The sequence below is a fragment of the Ailuropoda melanoleuca genome, chromosome 15, assembly GCF_002007445.2.
Source record: "Ailuropoda melanoleuca isolate Jingjing chromosome 15, ASM200744v2, whole genome shotgun sequence".
Lineage (NCBI taxonomy): Eukaryota > Metazoa > Chordata > Mammalia > Carnivora > Ursidae > Ailuropoda > Ailuropoda melanoleuca.
Genome location: NC_048232.1, coordinates 32,920,374 through 32,927,508, shown reverse-complemented (window position 1 = coordinate 32,927,508; position 7,135 = coordinate 32,920,374). Strand labels below are relative to the sequence as shown.

The 7,135-nt window shown below is 38.7% G+C and overlaps 1 pseudogene; it reads left to right on the top strand.

Annotated features, from left to right (window-relative positions):
- Positions 1-2,918: 2,918 nt before the first annotated feature.
- LOC100463621 lies at positions 2,919-3,845 on the top strand (annotated as a pseudogene).
- The last annotated feature ends 3,290 nt before the right edge of the window (positions 3,846-7,135 follow it).

Here is a 7,135-nt window from a genome sequence, read left to right as displayed (position 1 = left end):
AAGAAGGAGGCTCCCAGCCGGTGGAGAAGCCCGATGAGGGACTCCTTTCCGGAACGTTGTAAACACACCCTAATCCGAAGACAGGTGCTTGGTGACTGCGCCACTCAGGCGCTCCGGGTTGTGGGCTTCTTGATTTTTCAGCCTGCCTTCTGGGGGAGGGGCCTGCCTGCCGGTACTCAGAAAACCCTGTTTGGGTAGAGTCTCTGTGTCCCTTGCGAGGGGGGATGGGGATGGGCACCCTGTGAGCCGGTATTTCCAGGCTTTTGTTCTCTGGTGGCTTTCCCTGGCAGTCTGCTGTGCCTCTTCTGAGAACCAGAGCAGTAGCAGCCTAAATTCAGCCTCTGTCACAGAACGGAGGGATTGCAGCCCGTTCTCCACTGATGTTCTGGCCACTTGAACTCTGTTTCTGTTGGTGCTGCTCAACCCTGCAGCATCCCGGGCTGTGTGTCCCACACCCCACGTCCCAGCCCTCACTTCCAGGGCTGGCGCTTCTGTGTCCTTTGTGTTTCTAACCCCGCCAGCCGCCAGCCACCCTGCGCACTCCTGAGCTCCCAAGCTCCCTGTTTCAGTATGGTTCGCTTGTGCACTGGAGCACCAGTTTTCAGTCTGGTCACGCTTGCACTCCTGAGCTCTCGGTTTCACTCTAGTTCNGGTTTCACTCTAGTTCGAGTGTGCGGTCGGGAGCTCCTGTTTTCAGTTTGGACACGGGTGTTCCCATGCTCACTGTCTCAGTCCGCTCTCCTGCGGGTGCTGGTCTGAGAGTCAAGCCCACTCCCCAGCACAAAGGGCTATTGCTTCCCACCGCCTGAGCACAGAAGCTCCCTCCCCCTTCCCTTTATCTTCCTATATCTGTGCTCGGATTCACAGCTCCCCGCTTCGTACCTCAATACTCAGCACTGGAGATGTTCATTTGTAGAGATCCAGATGTATCTTCCTGCATCTCAGGCTGATTCTGTGGGTTTTCAGAATGGTCTGGTAGATATCCAGCTCGCCTTGGACCAGCTGAGAAAGGGTCGCCTCCTCCTCCTCCATCTTTTCTCCTCCTTGCAGAAAGTGGTTGCCTTTCTGTTCATAGAGTTTCTGCTACTCTTTTCTTCATTCTCCAGTTGCATTCATAGGTATTCGGAATGGTTTGGTAGCTCTCTCGCTGAATTCCTGGGACCAGACGAACTTTAGGTCTCCTGCTCCTCCGCCATCTTGGAACGCCGAGCTGGAGCTCAATTCCTGTTTTAAACTGGGTTCCTTGCAGAAAGTGGTGTCTATTCTGTTCTTAGAGTTGCTGCTATTCTTTTCTTCATTCTCCAGTTGAGTTTGTGTGTTCAGAATGGTCTGATAGCTATCTAGCTGCATTCCTGGGACCAGATGAAATTTAAGCCTCCTGCTCCTCTGCTATCTTGGACTCCTCTGAAGTCATGGGATTTAATAAGAACCCAGGAAAAACACATAGAGAAGCAGAGAAGAGGATTTAAGGATGAAGTGTGAGAAATACCAGTGGAATAAAAGTGAGTAGGTGAATAGATAATTATAAAGGAGGAAACAGAAGGGCAAAACAAAAACCAGGAGTGTGGATTTTGTGCAAACAATGTGTCAAGAAAAAAGGAAGAAGTGATTGACAGTGCCAGATGCAACAAAACATGCAAATAAAATTATACTTCACTGATGCTTAAAGAAATAACAGGTAAACTTGCCAAGAATAATTTCAGTGGAGTTGTGTGTTCAGAAGCCATATCATAAGCAGTTGAGTAGGTTGGAAGTGAGGAATTAGAGAAAATTATTAGAAGCTAAGGATAGAAGTCAGATTGGTGAATGCACTTAATACTTACAGAGCTGATGATAACATCAGTGACTTGATAAGAAGGTTGTCTAAATGTGCTGGTCAGACAAATATCACACTGGATTACAAAACATTAAGGATGATATTCTTCAGTTGTCTGTAGAACGTTTTCTCACTTATTAGTGAATTTGGTGTATATTAAAATGCTTGCTGTTCTGCACCAAAGTGGGCAGTCAGTACAAGTCAGATAAAAGCAATAACAATTTGAGAAATTCATGGGAAGGATGTAGGGAAGGATTTTTCAAATGGAAAAGGTCTTTTGTAGATTAATTATAGATTTGGTCATGGCAGTGGAATAGTGACTCAATTGCTTTGGTAGATGGTTATAGAAACACCTTGTGCCATAACCACTCCTCATGTGCCTCCAATTTATCCAGGAAAAAAGCTTCAAGCAGATAATGAAACAGTAAAATTTCAGTTAGTGATAAGGGAAATATTCTTAGAAAAAAAGGGTACCCTAAAGTTTATTATTTCATTGCCCCCAAGAGTGGAAGTGTGCTATGAATAAATCTATTCCAAAGTGTAAAGGAAATGGATAGTGTACACTTAAAAATCATAGATTATGTTTTACTTGGACTATATTATTTAAAGAATCCCTAAAAAAATTTATTTTTTTCTCAAATACAGTCATGACCATTTAGAAGAGTAAAAAGTCAATTTGGTGATATTTGCATTTATTTTTTGTGAGTTAAGTTAGAATAGAAAGCATCAGAGAGCAAGGTGGATAAGTATTTTTTTTTTTGGAAAGCTTTTGCTTCACTAATATGCAAGTGTGTATTTGTGTGTGTATGTGTTGTGTGTGTGGGTGCATGTACATTAGACTGCAATATAAAATGTGTATCTTGCCATATATCGTGGTCAAAATATTTGAAAGTTAAGTTTCAAACCTACCAGATGACATGTCAGCAGAGCTGAATGCATGAATTATTTAAAAATATTCATTATCAAGGGAAACAAAATATGTGTTAAATACATTGCTTGGTTTTTCTAAACAAATCCGGTGTAACACATTTTTTCCACCTTCTTCTCAGATCTTGAGTCCCTTAGGTTTACATGCAGATTGGGCAGAAGTCAGGACCCAAGAATGAGAAACCATACGTCACTAACCAGTTTCATTCTTCTGGGATTGACGGATGACCCTCAACTACAGATTCTGATTTTTATATTTCTACTTATCACCTACATGTTGAGTGTAACTGGGAACCTGACCATCATCGTTCTCATATTAATGGATTCTCACCTTAAAACTGCAATGTACTTTTTTCTTCCAAATTTTTCCTTCTTAGCAATCTCTTTCACTTCTGCCTGCATTCCTAGTTTCTTGTACAGTTTAGCAACAAGTGATAGGACTCTTACCTATAATGCTTGTGCATGCCAACTGTTTTTTACATATCTTTTTGGAGCAACAGAATTTTTTCTCCTTGCCGCCATGTCCTTTGATCGATACATAGCCATCTGCAAACCCCTGTATTACATGACCATCATGAACCACAGGATCTGCAAAAAGCTAATCTGCTGTTGGATGACTACTTTGTTGGTCATACTTACACCACTTAGCTTGGGACTGGACCTGGAATTCTGTGACTCTAATGCCATTGACCCCTTTGCCTGTGATGCTAATCCTATCCTGAAGATCTCATGCTCAGATACATGGTTCATTGAATAGATGGTTATTGTCTGCTGTGTTTATCTTCATTAGGACTCTTGTGTGTGTGATTTTGTCCTACCTATATACCATCAGAACGATTCTAAGATTCCCCTCTGCCCAGCAAAGGACTAAAGGTTTTTCTACCTGTTCTTCCCACAATTGTAGTTTCTATCACCTATGGCAGCTGTATCTTTGTCTATATCAACCTTCAGCAAAAGATGAAATGGCTATTAATAAGGGAGAATTTATGCTTACTACTCCCATTTCCCCCATGTTAAATCCATTTATTTATACTCTGAGGAACAAACAAGTGAAACAAGCCTTTAATGACTTAGAAGATTTACATTGCTCTCAAAGAAATAGGGGAATGTTTAAGTCAGGATCCTGAAGCATGTTTTCTTCACTTTTTATCCTATTTTGTCTTGATCTAGATTTGGGTTTCCATTCAGTACTGTCACTGATCAAGTCACCTTTTGCACCTCCTTATAAGCCAGCCTCTTTGAGAATGATAAACTTTATTAAGAAAAAAATGAGAATAGTTGTTTTAGGAAATCTGAGAGTGACCTCTCAACCTTTCCTTACCAATGCTGAAAGGATCGGGAAATTTATCATAAAATATTGGTGCAATAGTGCACATCATTCCTCCAGAAAAAAACCTACTCAAGAAGAGAAATAATGTTAAAAAGAATCAATACTTTTTCTGAGTGTAACAGCAAAAAAAAAAGTCAAAACTCAAAATATATTTTAAAACAAGGAATAAATATAAAGATTTAAAATTTCAAAAAAGCATTTACAGATGAAGCTTTAAAACCACAAGATTCACATGTTTTATTGAATGAATCCAATCCAATATCAAAGTTATGTAGAAATTGCCAAAACGGATATGAATTAAATTAAGATGAAGGAAGAAATGTACTGGTACCTCCCATTAAAGAATTAAAAGCCTGCATTGAAATTACATAAAGCAGATTGATACTGATGTACTAAATGAAATGTTAAAATCTTGAATGTAGGGTACTTAAATTAAGCAAACAGATGGCAGAAGGTGCTAGGGAACTATTGGGCTAGAAGGATGTTAAGTAAATGACCAACAAGCCAAATATATTAGGAATAGAGAAAAGAGAAACAGAATGTAATATGAATATTAATATCAATGAAATGATTTGCTTTTAAAAACGAAATCTTTAGACGTTTCAAGAGTCCAAAATATGCATCTAATGATAACTCTCAAAGAACTATCAGAGTTTAATTACTTGTTAAATTCTTCACCAACTTCCACTTCTGCAGCCCAACATATTAAAACTTCTTTGATCCTTGTTTTTTTACTTCAGGCCATTGCTCATATTGTGGCGTTTGTAAGCAGGAATTCCCTCCACCTTCCCGCCCCGCCTTTTTCAACTACCCAATCCCTGGAGTCTTCCAATTGAAATGCCATTTCCACAAGGAATCTTGCTTACTTTGTCTTATTGTTCCACCACCACCACTACACCAAGCCTGGTTAGTCCTACCCATTAGACTCCTATCACCACCTAGCTCCTGCACTCAGAACTCTCACCAAACTACAATGTCATATTTACTTGTCTTTATTCTACTCTAAATGGTAAATGCCTCGGAGAATGCCTGTCTGTATGCGAAATTCTAGAGTGGTTTACGCCTGGCATCTAGACAAATATTAGTTAACAGATAATCTCCCAATATGGTGATTTGGTACTTCTGACAGTGCAAAGACAGAATTTTTATGTGAAGATAAAAAATACAAATGTAGGGGCACCTGGGTGGTTCAGTCGTTAAGCATCTGTCTTCGGCTCAGGATGCGATCCTGGAGTTCTGGGATTGAGCCCTGCATCAGGCTCCTCTGCTGAGAGCCTGCTTCTCCCTCTCCCACTTCCCCTGCTTGTGTTCCCTCTCTCGCTGGCTGTCTCTCTGTCTAAATAAATAATAAATAAATAAATAAAATCTTTTTAAAAAATACAAACGTAGCATTTAACATGAATCTGTGAACAAAGGATGAAAGAAAGGCATGGCTATCCTGTTAAAATGTTTAGTTTTAAATTTCTGAATGAAATAGAATGAAAGCCAAAATTTATTGAGAATTTATAATACTGATAAACCTGAAAATATCCCTACACGTTATATTTATAGTTATAATTTGTACTGGAGAGATGTAGGGGAATCAAAGTCTAGAGAAATGAATCATTGCTAACAAGTGATAGAACTAGGATTCAAAGCTAGTTTTATTGATTTTCGAAAGACCCTTTTTGTTCAAGTAAACTTGAACAAACCTTCTCCAGAGGCAACAAGATGATTTCAAGGGACATCCCAAGAAATAGCTTCCAGTACTAAAACTGAGAAAGGTATACATCATAGATAATGTACAAGGATAAAAGTGACATGTGATGCATTTTGCATATATACACATATACTTTATTAATACTGTTAATAATAAATGATATTATTATAATTGGATAATAAACTATAAAAACCATAAGATTAAATTTAAAAAATCAAATTACCAATATATAGGCATAAAGAGCAAGTGAGAATAGAAAAAAGAAGTAATAGCAAGAGAAGAGGGAAAAAGGAAAAATGGCCTTGTGATCTGGGTCTTCAGCTTCACTGAGGAAAGGCTGGTTCTAGGCATTTTTTTTTTGGTGGTAATCATCTGTTCCATGACAGAGCCTCCTCCTGTGAGTCCATGAAGAGACTCAAGGGCCCTGCATGGATATCTCAAGATTTTAGCGGTCTTAAGAGAGAGATTCTCTAAGTTCAGTCCCCAAAGTGGACCAAAAATGTTTAGCAGCCTTCCAAATATAAACCAGGCATAAGTATTTGAGCAGCTATCCTCACTCTATAGTTATGGTTTAACTTCAGATTTCTAAAATATTTATCTTCCCTGATTTTTCTGTCAGAACCTATGCTACTAATTCATCAGCTTAAATCTAGGAGATATATATGCTTCAGTTAAGATTTAATCTTTGCTTTTTTCTCCATGTGGAAGTTTCTTTAGCCTACCTACACCACTTAGATGGTGGGAATAGAGTTTAACTTCTGATTATCAAGTGCTCAGTGATCTCAATTTATATAACTGCTCTCACACCATGATTTCTGACTTCTTTAACAAGAGGTGAAAAATCATTTTCTATACAAGTCTGTTTTATCCTCTGGGCTCACAGCTTGGTGACATATGTAAATGGTATCTATGATACTAGTTTTCCAAACCATATTATTTAACCACACATTTCCTCAATATGTGTTCCAAACAAATTGAGAAATAGGCACAGCAGTCAGATGAGTGTAAATATTTGCTTCATTCATGATAAAGGTAGATTGAAGAATAAGGCTAAGATGAGGTTCCTTAAACTGGCTTGATATACCTGCTAAATTAGAACCTGAACTTTTCTGAAATCACTAGGTGAGGACATGCTACCCTACTGAGCTAACTCAGTGGCAAATGCAGAACCAGGGCAGCATGTTTGCCTTACAGGTAGCCAGTCATGAATAATGATTTTTTTTTTGGGGGGGGAGATTACTTTTCAACTTTATTGAGGTATAATTAACATATAAAATTATAAAATATTTAAAATGTCCATTGTGATTATATTATATACATGTACATTATAAGAGGAATCTTCTCATCTAGTTAATTGAAACAC